Raw genomic sequence first — 19,274 nt, forward strand, 5'->3', positions numbered from 1 at the left:
TTTAAATATCACGTGCTTTCTTCGTCGATCAGTATCAAACCATGTGCATTTGAATAAAATAATATGATAACCTCTTATGAATGACAATTCAATGACTTCATCAAGGTATCCATAGTAATCGTCGTCGATATCATTATGAATGCCCGGTACCGTAACTCCACAATTTTGTGTTTGTCTGCAGTCATCGCTTGACTTAACTAAAAAATTTACTCCATTCACTATGTATCCCCTTTGTGACGAAACTCGATTATCAGGAAGGCAAGACCGTGCATATAACTCCTCATTAATTTTAGATGGATTTAGCACATACATCTCTCGAACCTGTTCTCAAATTTCAACAAAGTAATCGTGTTATTAGAGTGCAGTACAATATCACAAGTAAGCAAAATAGAGTGCGATTGTTACTCGTTTTGCAAACCATTCCGGGAAGGTAGACTGTTGCACTCAGAAAAATCTAATGATTCTGGGAATGTAGACTGTTGCATCTCAGAAAAATTAGATACACACCTAAATTTAAATTATCTTTTGATGTTATGTTTTGTTGAACAATGTTGTATTTCTTTGGAATCTTGTATGACATTTAGTCCAATTATGAAATTCTAATTTTAATTTTATTGTCACATAGTGTTATGATGTTTCTTCCAATCTATTTCATCTCATCCCGATGTTTCCGCCATCGGTTGGGTGTGACAGTATCGGTGTTTATCAGTTTGGCAGTGGATTTTACATCAGGACCGTAGTTAGGAAATATTTTATTAGAGTAAAATACCACACTTTTATAATATTAAACACATGGGAAAATCCCAAGTTTCCAGTACACACATTTTCATAGGGATAAACCCTATTTTATTTAAATAAAAACATCTCTTTATTTAGGTAACTTTTATAGCCACTTTTCCAAGCCTTTAGTGCTGTTCAGCTGGCTTCTATTTGGCTTTCACATTTTATTACCTGAAATGCGTTTAAAAACATTTTGTCAGTGGGAAATACTGGTGAGTGAATCCCAGTTTAATAAAGACAGGTAAAACCATTGTACAGTATTGAGGGCGATCTCGCAATTACATTTGTTTCCATCTACTTTAATTACCACCCACAGTACTGTCAACCCGACTTGTGGTCATGTTACTACTCACAGTGTAGTAACAAGGTTCGTATACAAAACCCCAACATACCGACAATAATTGTAGAATACAAATACTCAATCACTGTTCAATATAATGTAAAACATTTGAGGTTTTGTAAAAACAGTTTACAAAAAGGAGATTACTCACATTGCTACTTTAGACTTTTCTTGGTGGATTTCTGGTTATAATCTATTAATTAAACAATGCACGCATGTTAGTATAATAACCCAATATTTACATTAGTAATACCCTCCCCGAGACAGAATTCCAACGACTACGTCGGGCAGAACCTCGACAGCCATTACAGAACCCTATATCAATCGGGCAGCGTATCTAATACGTAACTGGGGTTTACGATACTTACAACAAGGCAGAACTTCGTTAATTAGGGGGGTATTATGCCCGAGAATTATGTATACTATGCAGAATTGAGAGAGAATTCGAAAAGTTGAGCGAGTTGGGACTGAGGCCGATGCTACCAATTTATAGGAGCTGATCATGACTTCCTCGCGGCCCGCGTAAAACAAAGGCTTAGCCTTCACGGCCCACGACATAGGGGGAGTAGGGCCTAGCTATGACCAGTCAGCAGTATACGTTCGACACACAACCCGACACGTGGCAGCACCGGGTGCGCCCTGACCTTGAGCTGTCGCGCCCCGCGTAGAAGACCACTAAGGACTTCGCGGCCTGCGAGCGACACTAAATTCTTGTTTTTATTTTATTTTTATTTATATAAAGGTATTTAGGGCCAAATATCATATCCGGGGTGTATTTTAGGACATATAGGGGCATTCTAAACATATTAGGGGTGTCGGAAATAATTTTGGAGGGTTGTTATAATAGGATACATCCTGGAAGTGACAAGATGTATCAAGACTTAAGGAAAAGCTTTTGGGGGATATGAATGAAGAAGGACATAGAAAGTTAAGTTGCTAAATGTTTAACTTGCTCACAGGATAAAGCTAAACATCAGAAGCCTTCAGGATTATCTTAGCAATTGGAAATGCCAATTTGGAAATGGGAATTAATAACAATGGACTTTATTACCAAATTACCCAAGACACGAAAATGTAACAACACAATCTGGGTGATTGTGGACAGATTGACAAAATCTGCACATTTCTTACCAATGAAAGAAACTTTCAGTATAGAACAATTAGCTAAGCTGTATGTGGATGAAATTGTTTCACTACATGGAATCCCTTTATCTATTGTGTCCGGCAGAGATAGTCGTTTTATTTCTCCTTTCTGGATAAGTTTCCAAAACGCAATGGGAACCAGATTAAATCTAAGTATAGCTTATCATCATCAAACAGATGGACAAAGCGAATTGTCGATCCAGACTATGGTGGATATGCTTAGAGCGTGTGTGATAGACGTTGGAGGAAGTTGGGACAAACGCTTACCATTAATAGAATTTTCTTACAACAATAGCTATCATACAAGCATCAATGCTGCATCATTCAAAGCACTCTATGGACGGAAATGCCGAACACACCTGTGTTTTGGGCAGAAATTGGAGAAAAGCAATTGTAAGGACCTGAAATTGTACAAGAAACAACTGACAAAATAATTCTAGTCAAGGAAAGACTAAAAACAGCACTTGACCGTCAAAAGAGTTATGCAGATAACAGGCATAAGCCATTAGAGTTTCAAGTCGGAGACAAGGTAATAACAAAAGTCTCACCATGGAAAGGAGTTGTCAGATTTGGTAAGAAAGGAAAGCTAAGACCAAGGTATGTTGGACCTTTTGAAATTATCAAATGAATTGGATCAGTAGCTTATCAGCTACAATTACCTAAAGAGATGGCAGGAGTACATGATGTATTTCATGTATTTAACCTAAAGAAATGCTTAGCTGATGAATCATTGGTAATACCTCTTCAAGACGTAGAGGTAAATGAAAAGCTTAAGTTTATAGAAAAGCCAATACAAATCGAAGATAGAAAGATTAAGAATCTCAAACACAAGAGATTAGTACTTTTCAAAGTAAAATGGGATTCGAAAAGAGGACCAGAATATACATGGGAGTTAGAGTCTAAAATGAAAAGGAAGTATCCTTACTTGTTCCAGTAAATCTCGAGGAAGAGATTTAAAACAAGGTAGGGAGGATATAACAACCCTCAAAAATGTCCTAAAACATCCCGTAATAAAAAATATGAACTTGCACGACGATATTCAGCTTGAAAAATGAACAAAATAATAAATACATGTCTGTTGCGGGCCGCGACAGACTAATATAAAACTATCACGGGTCACGAAAGGCTAGTGACTTTCCAGGCACGCCTTGGGATACATGTCGTCCACGTGTCGAGTCTACACTGGTGACTATTAACACCTAAGCTCTAGCTAGAGTGTTCCGCGGGGCGGGACAGGATACCCTGAGGGTATCGTGGGCCGCGATAGACTGCAAGAACTCCTATAAATTGAGCGTTCATTCAGCAGTTTCAAACCATTCAAAATTTCTTTCTCTCTCAAACATACTGCACAAAAATATAATACCCAATACCCCTAATTTCACGAAGCTTTGCCCCGTTGTAAGTATTTTAACCCTTGATAACTAATTCGATACCATGTCCGATCGATCCTAAACCCAGCAACGGATGTCAAGGTGCTGCCTGAATAAGGCTACACTTTGCTAACTATCTTGGGGTTTTGATCTCGTGATGTATCGATAATGTTGAATTGGGTTATTATACTAACACATGTACATTGTATATTTTATTAGGAACTCAGGAAATTCACAAGAAAATATTATTAGGAAGCCTATAGTAAAAACCCTAAGTTTGCAATGTGAGTCATTCTTCTTTTCCTCACATTATTGTGAGACATTCTTTTTATTTAAAATGATTTGCAAAACCCTTTGTTTATCAGTTATACTTACAGTGATTAAGTTTTTGTATTCTATAAATTGCTACCAGTATGTGGGGTTTTGTATACATTACTTGACACTTGTTATTATTAGGTAATGAGATCCAATAGCAGCATGACCACAAGCACGGGGAAATGGGCCCCAGTCGCAATACTATTGAGAAATTGATAGATATAAACAAATGTAAAAACCCTTGGTGCTGTAAAGTCATAACAATGTGTCTTTTTATAAAATGGAATGAACTCGCCAGTATTTCTTGCTGATAAAATGTTTCTAAAATGCGTTTCAGGGAACCCACTGTAAAGGTAATAGAAGCCAGCTATGGAGCACTGAAGGCGTAAATAAAGTGGCTATAGTTACTTGAATAAAAGAAGAAATTTATGTTTTTCAGCAATTATGGTTTATCCCTATAAATACATTTGAAATGAAATATGGGTTTTAGCCCATTTTGTTTAATATAAAAAGTTTGGTGTTTACAAGCTCTGAAATTATTTCCTAACTACGATCTTGATGATCGCAGCAAATTTAATAAACATCGATACCACCATCAGACTTGCTGGCTCTCGCTCTTAGGGTGGGGTCGGGGGCTACGACAGAGTCCCCCAGAGCCAGAATCAAGGATTTGTCTTGTGTGTGGCAAGAGTCCGTTGTAGAAAGTGGACACTTGTTGCCAACATTCAAGACCATGATATGGGCATTTCCTTAGTAGCTCCTTGAACTTTTCCCATGTCTCATACAAGGATTCCTCGTCTTCTTGAGAGTAGGTGTTGATCTCGGTCATGAGTTTGATGGTTTTAGCGGGAGGGAAATATCTGTAGAGAAATTTCTGGGCAAGTTCATCCCAAGTGTGTACGGATCCGCTTTCTCTCTCTTCCTCATTAACTGTAGTGTCAGGTCTTGTACTAACACGGCCGCGTGTGACAACGGCATGCCCTGTGGCCAATGTACTTGCTGTACTATCTCAGATTCTACGAATCTTAGAGTTAACCACGCCCCGTGTTGCCTTAGCACGGCCCCGTGTTGGTTGCATGGTTTGTCCTTTGCTGTTGTCTTTTCTTCTGTAGAGAATCTTGTCTTGGGCATGGCCCGTGCCTGGTGGGCACGACCCCTTGCCAGAGCTTCTGATCTTGCCATTTTCTTTGTTTGGATGTGGATGGGGGCTTGGCGAGTTGTGTCAGTCCTCCTTAATTGTATTTATGTTGGTTTTTGCTGTTATTTTGCTCCTTTTGTTCGTTTAAGCTCTTTTAACCCTGTAAATTAAAATGGAACAAAGAAACAAGCTTTTCCAACATTAGTACCAAAAAAGGGTTGATTTTACGCCATATTTGATACAATTTATATGTTGTATTTTAAGTACATCAAGCATCGTTATTCCATAACAAAATACATGAACCGCACATATGTGTCCATTTGTCACACCTTGTCAAAGGCAGAAACATGAGGCGTGACATGAAAGGTTTTCATGGCATCCGCTTAGCAAACATCTAAATGGTTAGAAACATCACACGATACCAATCGTTTAGAAGGTTAACATACCGAATGTATCAAGTTCAAGGTTTAGACAACCCCAATAAATAACTTGTTCTAAATGTATCAAACATAAACTAAAGTTCACAAAGACTCAAGATTTGTCAAGTATAACTCATACACAGATGAGAAATACGAAGAAAATCCCACAAAATGGTATCGCTTAGATGCATGCAAGTATGCCAAAAGGGTGTGATCCTCGTTCACTTACCTGAAAAATATTCTTAAAACATCACATTATGTTGGAGAGTTCACAAGGTTAGAAGATACGAATGAAACCTTACTAGTATGCATAGTCCATAAAAAACACGATGATCAAATCATAGTCTGGATAGGATAACGACATATGTGTCAAAATAAGCCCATAACCAAACCAGACCAACCAAACCATGACAAACAACATTTGCCTTGCTACATCGTACACCCATGACGATTTCTAACAATTTGACCACAATTGCACTCACAGAGTCCCAACCGACTAAGAGCGGGGATTGCCAATCACAATAGATCTATTTGATTATTCTGCGGTTATAACAAACTAATGGTTACGAAATTCAAACCAATACAAGGACTTTCAGAGCTCCAACCAACAAAGTATGCACACATAATGGATCCGATGGATTTCATGCCCAACAACCATACCCGGTAACCAAGCATGCATTTCCCCCCAATTTAATAAACATTAAAACAAAAAGGGGGCATGAAATCTCACCTAGAGCTCCGGACAACAATGCTAGTAGATAACAAACATCCGACAATGAAACCGACCTCCAAGTGTCTTAAACCGTATAAGACACTAAGGCCTAATCATGTGTCTACCTGGCAAGTTATTTACTCAATGTTAAACTTAACGATCCTTTGAGGATTAATTATCCAAATGACAACCGTTAAATATATTAACACACACACACACACATATAATAGCACATAACGTCACAAAACATTCGGATCCCATCCTGACACCTCATTTAACAACCAGGGTCATCACACGACCAAACTGCTTAATAAATTTATATAACTAAAAAATTAATATATATTTATTTCATGGAATAACATTCCACAACTATAGTCACATAATTGGACACGAATAAGTATTTATATTTATTCTCAAAATACACCGAACATGTAACACTTACGATATATATATAACACATATATTAGATACAGGATCACCCGTCAACTAGACATGTTAAAATATATGTCTACATATATATTCCTAATATACAACACTTAACAACTTTTCATGCAATCCATGCAACTCATGTAAAACTACTTATCATTCAACACTTGGTCAAATAATCTTTTTTCATCACTAAACATGAACATTCATTTATCAATCAACAATCATCCATAAATTTTCAATTTGCACTTAAACGTACTAAACAATCAACTAGGCGATTTTCCGGAAAATTAATCCCAAAATTTATCTATATTTCAAGGTTTGAAAATACAATTTTTCTATCCAAATTACTTCCGTGTATGTATGCATGTATGTATGTATGTATGTATGTATGTATGTATGTATGTATGTATGTATGTATGTATGTATGTATGTATGTATGTATGTATGTATGTATGTATGTATGTATGTATGTATGTATGTATGTATGTATGTATGTATGTATGTATGTATGTATGTATGTATGTATGTATGTATGTATGTATGTATGTATGTATGTATGTATGTATGTATGTATGTATGTATGTATGTATGTATGTATGTATGTATGTATGTATGTATGTATGTATATATACAGTTTTTCTATCCAAATACAGTTTTTCTACCCAAATTACTTCCATGTATGTATGTACAGTGAGAACATATCATTGCCGTTGGATCAAAACAATCTACAGACTAAATTGAAGCGGTGATTTTTTTGTAAATATCAATGATTTTGGTAATGTTATGAGGTTCATTAAGGGTGAACTAGTCTTTTTTACTTAATAAGACGAAACATAAAAACGCCAAAAACGCCACTCGTTGACAAATTAATGATAAAGCATCTGAAATGCCAGAGACTTTATCGTACCGAAAAAAGCAAAATAAAACGCCAAAAAAGCCAGAGGCTTTAATGCTTTACATTCAATGTGGAAAAACTCTCGTCCAAAATCACGCGCCTAAAACTCATTATAAAAATGAACTTAACATCCCTTTCATTGATCATACTCGATAAACATAAATGTCATTCTCTACAAAACGCCAAACATCAGAATGCTTTCAAGAAATGTACACAAAGGAAAAATGGAAACTGTAGTTTCTTGAGGTTTCAAAACTTCAATCAACATGTTCGTTATAAAATTCGACTCCAGAAGAAGGGTTATGGTGAAAACTGTAACCGCTATACTTAAGATACAAAGAATAAACCCCCCAGCAGTCGCATACTTAAGATACAAAGAATAACAATCATCAAGGCTTTCGAAAATCATTTCTATCTTTGGCTTTAGATCGTCTCTAACGATGAGAATATTCAATGTAGAACCAGTTTTCGGGCAAATCCTTTCATTCAACGCAACACTCTCGTCTGAAAAACAACAAAAACGCCATGAACACTAATGAGTGATAAATCAAACAGTCAAAAAAATGCAAGATGATTCAATAACCTTGACACTAGAAAAATACACGTCATGCATAAAATAAAGCCAACATTATCATTTAATCATATATGATCTAAATGTAATTAATCGTTGATAATGTACAATCATAAATGATCTAAAACGATAGAGTGATCAGAAATTAAATAAATTTTATATATAAATGAAAACACCATAAATAAATGAAAACGCCATTTGTTAAATTATTAGCGATTCAATAAGAATTGATGTTTAACGTCATTCCTTAACGAGTTGTTTGGATTGAAACACCATTAAACACATCAAATCGTGAATAAAAAATACAAAATAAACACCAATGTTAATATAGAAGATATAAATACCAACATAAACGCCATCATAACACATATAATAAGCGAAAACGCCATCGCATTTACATGATTTGCTCGAACAGAAAACAAACACGAATAATAAAAAAAACGCCATCACTTTTCTGTTGTTGTTATTGAAATGTCATTAAACATATCAAAACGTGAATAAAAAACAAAATAAACGCCAATGCTAATTTGGATAAATATTATTACCAAAATAAAAACCATTATAACAGATATAATAAACAAAACGTCATAGCTTTTACATGATTTGCTCGAATAACACAACACGAATAATAAAAATACGCCATCAAATTTACATGATTTGCTCGAACAGAATTCTAACAGGTTACCCTGTAACTCGCAATCCATATCAAACACCATAGATCTCGGAAACTTGGAGAGGAGGTAAAGCTAACACGAAAAATTTGGAGTTTTGTTTCAAGAAGGAATAAAAACACGCAGACAAATAAGGGAATTTATCGTGGAATGACAATTGTACCTTCGCATATTATTTAGCGCCATGGACACATGTCGCCCTGTGATCAGTTCTCACTGTTTTCACACTTTCCATTGTTTTCTCCAGATCTCGTTTCTCTATATATATATATATATATGTATGTATGTATATAATTTCTCATATAATTTCCAAGACATGGGTTTTTATATGAAAACTCATTTTCACATAAAATGATAACTTTTCTATATAAAATACTTATATGTTTTGAAATCCATTGTTATGAAAATATCATTTTCATCCAAAAAAAATAATAATAAAGTCTATACTTTAATCCACCAAATTTACCATTTTTAATAAGTTAATATATCTAACACCAAAAATCATCTTAACATACATCATTTAGCATGTATATGCACTTATCATGATCTAAACATCAACATTTAAGATTCACCATCAAATATATTTGGCTTAGTGTTTACACATATTTTTCAAGATCATATCATCATCAATAAAATACCCACAACCCACAGAATACTAGTTATACATACATATATATACTTCCATTTTAGTGTAAATCAACATATAGCAACATCCATCAAGTTACAAGATCATCACCTAAACAACAATCAACATACAAGCACTTTTATCACACTTAAACAACATGTACAATGAGCACACTTACATACATCATCATTCATGGCACAACATACACACACATCATCCCAAATATTCCACTTTACACAAGGTTAGTTTGTTTTTAACAAAAACCCATCAACATCTCACTTGGTGAACGTTTCTTGCAAAAAAATAGTCACTTTAACAAGATTAACAAGATGAGATCGAACATGTTACCACTAGTCTAGCTAGGGAAGATTTCCACACAATGGATGATGAATTTGGCTTAGGTTATGAGATCTAACTTCCAAGGTTAAGCTCCAAGCTTCCTTAGATCTTAAAACATGAAGGATACAAACTTGATTTGGGTGAATTTGCTGAATGGAAGTAGATGTTGGGTGGTTCTCGGTCTTGACCGAATTCTAGAGAAAATATGGGAGTTCTTCTTGTATTGAATCTGTTGAATGAAGAAAAGAAGTAGGCTAAGTCTTTTAACATCAAAATATCTAAACTCATCATGCATTCCAAACTCGCACATTTCAAAGCATGGCCTTTATCCATTTAAACACTCAACAAAAACCTGATGGAGCATGGGACAAGGGTGTTCAGGCAATAAGGATTTTGGGAAGGGGTTGGTTTGGTTAAACGTGGTATTAAACTATGAAACCATGTCTCCTGACAAGGATTTGTTAGTTAGGTTGCACTTCAATGTGTGTATAGTTAATCCATTTCATGCAAATTTAGGTAAAATAACACTAGTCAAAACAATATCCCATAATTACACATAGTTTGGTGAGAAATTGTAAGTATAAATGTTAATTGGTGAAAAAAATTAACATTATATACGCGACAAAACCGGAAAATACGATATTAATATATCTGTATTATGTTTTTATATATTTTTCCACACCAAACATATAGTAATGTCACTAATTCAATGTTCTAGGCATACGGGAACAATTTCAGCTTTAAAAAATTTACGGGATAATCACCAACATTCGTTTTGGACAATTTTACTCTTACGTCATAAGACAATATCTAACGCTTATCAAATGCAAGCCTATACATTTACCCGTACCTTGCTAGACTTTACGGACTCAATTAACATTAGTTAAGTCTAATTGCACATAACTAGCACATAAACGTATGATTAGGATGTACGGATTAAACTAGAAATTTGTCGGAAGTCACACCGTTTGTGGTCAACATGAGACATTACAAACGCGGTTATTATCTTGTTGATGGCATTTACATGACTAGGTCTGTTTTGTAAAAGGTTTTTCATATCCAACCGACTACAAAGAGAAAACGCTCAAGAAGTTGCAGGAATCGACGAGAAACGATATTAAGCGAGCGTTTTGTGTTTTGAAAAGTAGTTGGGGTATAATGACTCAACTGGTATGTAACGGAGCAATCTGAAATAAGTAGCTTGGTGTACGAGTGCATCATATTTCACAATATATTAATAAAGGATGACGGGAATGCAAAATCACCGGACTACGTGATGGACCATCCAACTCATGTAGTCGTTTTCGATGATATTATTTTGGAGTTGTTGGATGAAGACACTCACTTTTAACTACGATATGATCTAGTGTTTTGAAAACTTTTCTGATTCCGATGAAGAGTAGTTATAAATTTAATTTAGTTTATTTATTTGGTTGTTTTTGTAATTTCAATTTGACTTTCATATTTGATTTTATGTATTTAAAAAAATTGTTGTTTAGTTTATTTTATTTTATATTAAACTTTTTTTATAGAAAATCAATTAATAGAAATGGTTGAAGTGATGAGTGGTGTAAGTGATTTAGTGATAAATATGATAAAATTCAGTGAAATAAGGTGAAGGCTTTTGGTTTACTAGTTATATATATATTAGTGGTGATGCTTCATGAACAGTACATAGTACATTGCCCAAACTTAAAATAAAAAAAAAAGAAATGGATTACATGGCAATTAAATAGCTGTAAGTTCAATTTATTTTAAACCTGACTATTTGTTGTTATATTATATCAAATAAAATTCAATATATATAGCAAAAAATGAGTTGGTTTAGTGGTTTGTGTGCACCCTGCTCAAATGTTGAACCCAAGTTCAATCCTCATTGATTTCTTTTTCCTTTCTTTGAATCTCTTCACTTCTTGAATCACAATGAAAGTTTTTTTTTTTACTTTAATTCTTATTTTAGTTAAATATTTGTACTTTGGTTTTTGTTACTATCTAAGTTTCTAATGTTTTTTTTTTCTTAATTTCTCCTCTTAAAGAAGTTTATACTTTTTTTATGATTTTAAATTTTAAATATTTTCTAATATCTATAGTTACTTTTAAATATTGGTTTCGATACTAATGTTCGTTCTTTTATAAACACGCGCTGATATATTTTTGTCCATATCACGACTTATTTTTTGGTTGCTATATTAAGGGTTGGTACCATAACGAATATAATAGGTACCGATCGAATTCCCGCCACAATAACGAAGGCCCATGAATAGTTATTTTAAATTTATAACAATATATATCTTTTTAATATTTTATTATTTAATATTATAATAGTTTATTATTATATTCACTTTTACGTTTTAGCATATTTTTACTTTTTTCCATTTTAAAAGTCATATTTTCTTTATCATTTAGGTTTTTTTAATAATTCGTTTTCTTTTCTAAATTATATTTCCTTTATCAGTTAATTTAATATTTCTTTAACAACTTACGTTCGGGTTAATTTTTTTTCCGAGAATTTAAGTATGTAGTTGTGCTTAATTTCTTTTCCAACATTCTGGTATAAGTTTTGTTAAAAATGAATTTGTATTCAAAATAAAGTATTTATTTGGTATCGTATAATGGTATGATAATAAACCGAATTGATTCCGATAACATGACTTTCTAAACAACATGCTATATTTTCAAATTAAATTTGTTTTACATTATCAATTGATTTGTTTCGCCGCAAGGCGCGATATAAAAAAAAACCTAGTTTTTTTTAGTGATGATGCCATGATGTAATGGATGTTTCCTCCTCTAAATAGGTGACCTGACCTACAATATCAGATAAAAATCCATACCTAATTTTTAAGTTGTTATAATAAAATAAAGACTTGTATAGCTGAGATCAGTCCATGTTTCTAAACTACATGTACCATTGAAAAAACTTTGCTCTTGTAATTTCATTCTCATGTACGTACTGTTCAAAAAGATATATAACAACAAATTTTTTAGCATAAAATATAAAAAAAATTATTAGAATACACAAATTGATCTTCAAGTTAATAGAATAGACAAGACAATTTAGCCTTGCTATAGTAGACAAAGAGCTAATTAAGAGACGCCAAACAGGATCGGTGGGCTTAAATAGCCGTCGCATAAATTCATGATTAGTACAATGGGGTCCACAAAAAAATTAATAAATAAAACACATGTAAAGCGAGGGTTAAATAGCCCACATATGAAAAAGCTTAGCAAAATAGCCGGCAAATTAAAAAAAAAAACATGGCCCAAATAGACTACAACTAATAATTGAAGACCGAATCATTGGAGTTAGGCTATTTAGCTTTCGCTTTACGCGTGCTTCAATTTGATTGGCTATCATGTGGACCTGTTACCTCACAATGAGTTTTTTTTGTAGGCCAAGCTCTTGTTGTTTTAGCAAGTGGATCCTATTTGACATCTCTAGATCAACTTTTTTTTTTTTTGTATGTTTATTTTATGTTAATATTAATGGTTAACTTCTCTATTCTAAATATTGGGCCTTTCCTAGCATCTTGCTAGGTTTGGTCATTTCACTTTTATAATATTCCCTTGCTGCTTGCCTTTCAAAAAAAAAAAAAAAATGATTTTACTAGACTTGAAAAGGGACAAATTATATACGGTACCTTTTTAACCCGCTAGGAGAGTACTCCCATTGAATAACTCCCAAGTAGAGGCATAGCACAGATGAATTAATTTGATAAAGGGCTCACGTCACTCTCATGTTAGGTCAGATGAAAACTCAATTTTTTTCTAGTTTTTTCAAAACATGGTGGGCTCACAACAAGGACGCTTGAGACTTATCTTGAGAGACTTCGAATTGTTGTCTGTCATCCAAAAATTACTTAAAGATGAAACAAATAGCTTGTGAGTTCTGTTAAGATTTATTTTATCCCTTTGGTAGCCTAAAATCATGCACTGCTGTTATAGTTAAATATATTGGTTCATGTTTTTACAAGTAAAATAATTTCATTTTAGATTTTTAAAGTACTAACTACAAATGTAAATTTGGTATGCTAATTCTTTGTATCTTTAGTCTTGTAATTGAAATTAAAACCAACTTGACATATATTTGGCTTTAACAGTATAAATAGTATGTGTATCTAGACACTTGTAAATGAACCGAGTGAGCACTAAGGAGGCTTGTTCTTGTTCGTTAATTTAACTTAAACTAAACAGCAAAAGAACAAGAAGCTTACACGACCAACTTTTCTTGTTCGTGATCATATGTTAAGAAAGAAAATGACTGTTTTCACGAATATAAATGAACATAAACAAAAACAAGTGAAAATTAATAAAAAACTATATGGTAAAAGTAAATATCCGAACTAAATTTAAAATACTATTATTCCTGCTTCCAAATTGGTCAATAATTTTGATATGAAAGTCAAATTAATTATATATTGGTATTAGTAATAAATAATTTTCACAAAGATCTACACAAACATAAACGAAAGAACATAAATGAATGAATATAAACAAAAGTAAATAAATGAATATATATAAGTAGACATAAATGAACAAATATCAACGGACACTCATGAATGTAAATGAAAAAAACAGGCTATGTGTTCATGTTCGTTCGCTTAAATAAATGAATAAAAATCGTGCTATGTTCGTTTGTTTATTAAATGAATTATAATATAAACGAATTTTCCGCCAAACTGTCCACTGAACGTTAAGTTAGTTTTTAGGCCTATATATATAAAGTTGAGGCATGACAGAAATACAATCAGTCACGTTTCATGCGAGGCAAAACAAAAAAACACAAAAAAGAAATATATACCGTAAGGAAGAAAATATATATTTTATAAGTCATTACATAGAGAGCTATCTTTTACAAGGAAATTATATATTTTAACTACAATTTTAATAATATAATTATTTGCACGTAGCCATCGGGTCCTCTTAATATGTGGTTCCTCTCGTGTAAATCACGAAAACAAGATACATTTTGTTGTCTCACACATAAGATTTATTATGATAGAAAACTTGTAGATAACGTTGGGAAATATTATATGGTCATGTGGGTAAAGGACCCATCGTAACCTTATCGGTTTTTATTATAATGTTTGTTTTCATTATCCCTTGTTTGTAAAGAAGACCGAAATACAATAATTCCAATAAAATATCGTTCAAAAAACTAATAATAATTCCAATAGAATAAACTTATATATAACCTAACATAAACAAAAGTACTACACCAATAAAGGTCGAAAAATGAAACAAAATGCTAGAAGTGTAATATCCTAAATCATAATACTCAAGTCAAAGATCTATTGCCACGAAGCTATGATCCTGCACACTATAAGAAAACATATTTAGTCGATTCGTAATAGTTAATGCATCACAAGAGAGGTCTTTTTCGTCACATTAGCATCATAATGTCTATTTAAAAAATGAGTAATGATTAACACCCCTTAATTCTTTTTCAATTTACTTTTCGTTTTATTTTCTATCCATCGAGCATTATACTAGAAATGTGACACCTCCTTTTTGCCCCTACAATGCCCAAGGGGGCAGTGTTGAGGGCGTTAACAAGTTCCTTCACACCCCTATAATGCCCCATTAGGCATGACCTTAGTAATGGGCTATCATTATCAATTCATTGCTAAAGCGTTTGTGGGTAACCCACAGTACTAAAGTCCCATCGAGTTTATCGGAACATATAACTCATAATTGTTAAATTACACTACTACATAACATGGGTTAGGGTAAAATGAAAACTCCTATGAATTGTAAAAACTTCGATAACTCGGTCTTACAAAAGGGGTTTTTTTAATTAGTACCAAATATCCTATAAAAATCATTTTTTTCCAAAAAAAAAAAAAGAAATATAGTTTTTGATGATTTACACCACCTGTAAAATACTTTTACAATGGGTGTAAACGCTAATGTCAGCAGCATTTTACAGTAACGTAAAAAGACTGAAAACGTCGCTTCGATATTTTTTACAGTTGTATTTGTAATATTTTAATATACGTGTATACAAAAAATAGTGACAGAACTCACACGGAAAATCAGAGTTCTTTGAATTCTTACAATTCAATAGGAATTTCTCTTCATCTTGATCCTACGTAACATAATATACAAATGAAGCTAATTTAATGCACAAACAATAAAAGATTCTAACATTATTGTAAACACTTGGATAAAAGTTTGTGTATATATTAATATTCATTGTACATATTTAATTTCCTAAGTATTCAATCTTCTTAGCCCGCACGGAAGAGATTGTTGTAACTCTTTTATTATTAATACCAGGGAGAAAGCCCGTGCGATACACGACATGCATAATAGCTATTGTTTGTTCGTAGTAAGACGTCTGACACGGCCGGTGCATAACATGTAAGGCAATACGCCTACAAAGGCGCGTGCTTAAACTTTATTAAACCATGGACCATAAGTTGTTTCCTTGGCAAAACTTGCCGGCCAAAAAGAAGTGAAAAAAGATGTCTTCCAAGAAAAAAAAAACATGAAACAGAAAAAGGAAAAACGCATAAACTCTCGCACGCCTTCCTATCTTATTGGATAACACATAGACCAAACTTTTGCTAACGCATGCCACCGTCATCCCAAATTCCATCACCAGCCAACTGACTGCAGTGAAATAACGAAAAGAAAACTATTAAAAATGGTATACTATGTTTACGTATATATGCATCGAAAAGTAGTACAGGTTTTCATTACTAACACTAAGTGCAGACGGTATACCTTTCATGTGGGTCACTGTCAACTGTTTCTTCTGAATCCGAATCTGCATAAGCAGGCCTGGGAAGGAAAAGCACGAAACATTTATGTAGACGGTTATCCAAAAATAAATATGCACAATTACATTGTTTATGGAAATCAATCAATTATAGTTGAAAGTTTTTTTGTTGCCTTTCCATTTATAATGACACCAAGTTTATTTTTTTTCAAAAGCCAACTTCTCCCCTTATATGTCTTTACACATTCGAAGTGATGCGTTACCAAGTTTTTTTTTCCTATTTTTTAATGTAGAACAATTCACTTTTATATTTACGAACTCAAGTTTCCGACTGTTGTAGCCTCCTAATTTTAAAATAGAGTAAACATATACCAGGTATGTAAATAACATTTCAGATCGAGTAGAAAGGTAAATAGCACATCTTTAATTAAAATGGTTTATTAAACAGGGCACGAATAAAGTGTAAGCCGATATACACCTTACGATCACAAAGGGGCTGTCTTTAAGAACCCGATACTGATTTGTAGGTTGCACGGCGAAACCGTTGACCAAATATACACCGCCCTCTTGAGTTTGTCAAATAAATAGTGGGCAATGTTATTCCTTGCGGTGCAATACATCACACCTCTCTGCGCAAATAAAGGCGTAGATTTTTGTTTCAGAATCAAAAGTAGAAAAGCGTAAGAATGTGGGATAGCAGAGGGTAAAAAACTACCTTTATGTCAGTGACAATATAGTCGGTGCTCATGTACCTGCCGTTAACACTTGTCACGTCCCATTTTCTACAAACCATTATCATCATAGGTCCGGTGCTCCATTCACGGAGTTCACTAAGGAACATATGACTGCTTGTACCACCGTCGGACATTTGCAAACTAAGGGGGCTGGCCATGGCAATAAAGGAGGAAAGGGAACTATGAACCTATAAACATAACAAAGCCGGCAATATTATAGCATAACTGTTGGATCTGAGTTTGATTCTGATTGTATTTTGTGTTTGTGAATAAAATGAAAATGGATGAGTGTGCAGCGGAATTATGATGAAAACAAACTTTGCATACAATCAAACGAGAGTAATACTTTGATCAAACATCTTTTCACAATGAATCGGAAGATTGAATTTATTTCAATAACGATTACAATGATTGATGAATGAATGCAAACTCCCCCTCAGCCAGAGCTCAGTTGTTTGTTTGTGCAAAAAAGACGATGATGCAAAAGAGCTAATAGAACAGTACAAAGTACTGATCTATTTATAGGCACTTGCAAACTACTGAGCATCTTAGCTGACGTCACCATGAAAGTGACATCTAACCTCCTAACAAACTCTAACCTCTGATCTATACAAACACTGCCATGTTAACTACTGCTATTACATTACATTACAAAACAGACTATTGATCAGCTGCTGCAACCTTCCACTGCTGTGAACCCAGCAGCACTTGTCCGGATCAGCAGAGCTTGACTCAAAGCAGTAGATTGAATCAACAGGGCTTTAGTCTTTCATCAGGTCTTTACTTGAGCAGCAGTTTATAGGTCAGCATTTAGCAAGATCAGCAGATGTTGAAATCACTTTCAAGGGGAGAGATTTGTATGTAAACATCTGCTTATTCTGGATCCACTGCTCTGATCCAGTTTTGGCTTTAATTATCTGTTCCTCTTATAGGGTTCAATCCCAACAATCTCCCCCTAGAACAGATAATGCCAAAACTCTTCATTATTGTGGACATTTATTGCCTCATCAACAGTTCCCTTATCTGTCCTTTAAATTGTAGTTCAAAGTTAAGGGCATCTGTGTCTTCATCATCCCTGCTAAGTGGAAGATCAAGGAGATCCTGCAAATCTTCAAGACTCAGGCCAAGAGCTTGTTCCCTTGATATTTTCTCCACTTCTCCACCAGACCTGAGCAAAGTCAACACGCAGGTCTGTTTGTCAGTTTCCCACTTTTGTATTTTTGAGCCTGGTGGGTTTCTTTGGAGATGTTTATTTGCAGAGGTATTTGGTGAGGCTGGCCTATTCATAACTGGCTGACCAGCATTTGCAGATTGACCCAAACCAAGAGTTTCTATGATCATTTTCTTTATGCCTTCTTTTACAAGGTCATCTCCTTTTATCATCTCTTGGATGGTTTCAGCTCCCAACTGTTTGTGTGTCCTTCTTTTATAGATGGCAGCACCAGTTAGAGCAGTGGCTTTCCTGATTTGCAGCTTTGATGGTCTTTTTGAAACCTCAGCTTCAGGATAGTCAGGCTTTTGAGGAACTTTTGGATCTTTCTTTCTTAATTCCTCCAACCTTTTGTAGGTGATCCTGACCACATCTTCCTTCCATCTAGCAATTTGTCTTTTGTTTCCATATTCAGCAGCAACCACTTCTTCTCTCATTCTTTTCAGTTCTACCTGTTTGTCAGGTACATTCTTTCTAAACTTTTCCCAGTCAGGAGGAGTGTGAGTGACTTTCCTTTTTATCATGTCTTGAATTCTTGTTGCTTCATTTTCAAGCTCAGGAACAGTCCACTCTTTGTACATGTATCTCTCTCCTTTGTACTTCTTGTGTGCCATAATGCTTTCAATGTAGTCTTTCTTCAAAGTTTCAGCTGCTCTTTCTGAAATTTGTTGACTGGCATTTTTGGCAAATCGTTCTAGGGAACTGACTTGTGTGAGCAGATATTGATAGTTTCTAGAAATTTCTTTGTCAGATTTCCCTTGTGTGCTTCTTTTTGAGATATCCTCTGCTTGCTTGGCCTTGATCTTCAAATATTCATCAACATTTTTAGGCCAGGGATATCCTCTTATTGATGGCAAAC

General features: G+C 34.1%; 1 non-coding gene across 1 annotated transcript; it reads left to right on the plus strand.

Moving 5' to 3' along the window:
• The first annotated feature begins 4,676 nt into the window (after positions 1–4,676).
• Positions 4,677–4,783, plus strand: LOC118488770. The gene has a single exon (XR_004885305.1). It is a non-coding gene; the product is annotated as a small nucleolar RNA R71 (small nucleolar RNA).
• Positions 4,784–19,274: the final 14,491 nt, after the last annotated feature.

The sequence above is a fragment of the Helianthus annuus genome, chromosome 16 (assembly GCF_002127325.2).
Source record: "Helianthus annuus cultivar XRQ/B chromosome 16, HanXRQr2.0-SUNRISE, whole genome shotgun sequence".
Lineage (NCBI taxonomy): Eukaryota > Viridiplantae > Streptophyta > Magnoliopsida > Asterales > Asteraceae > Helianthus > Helianthus annuus.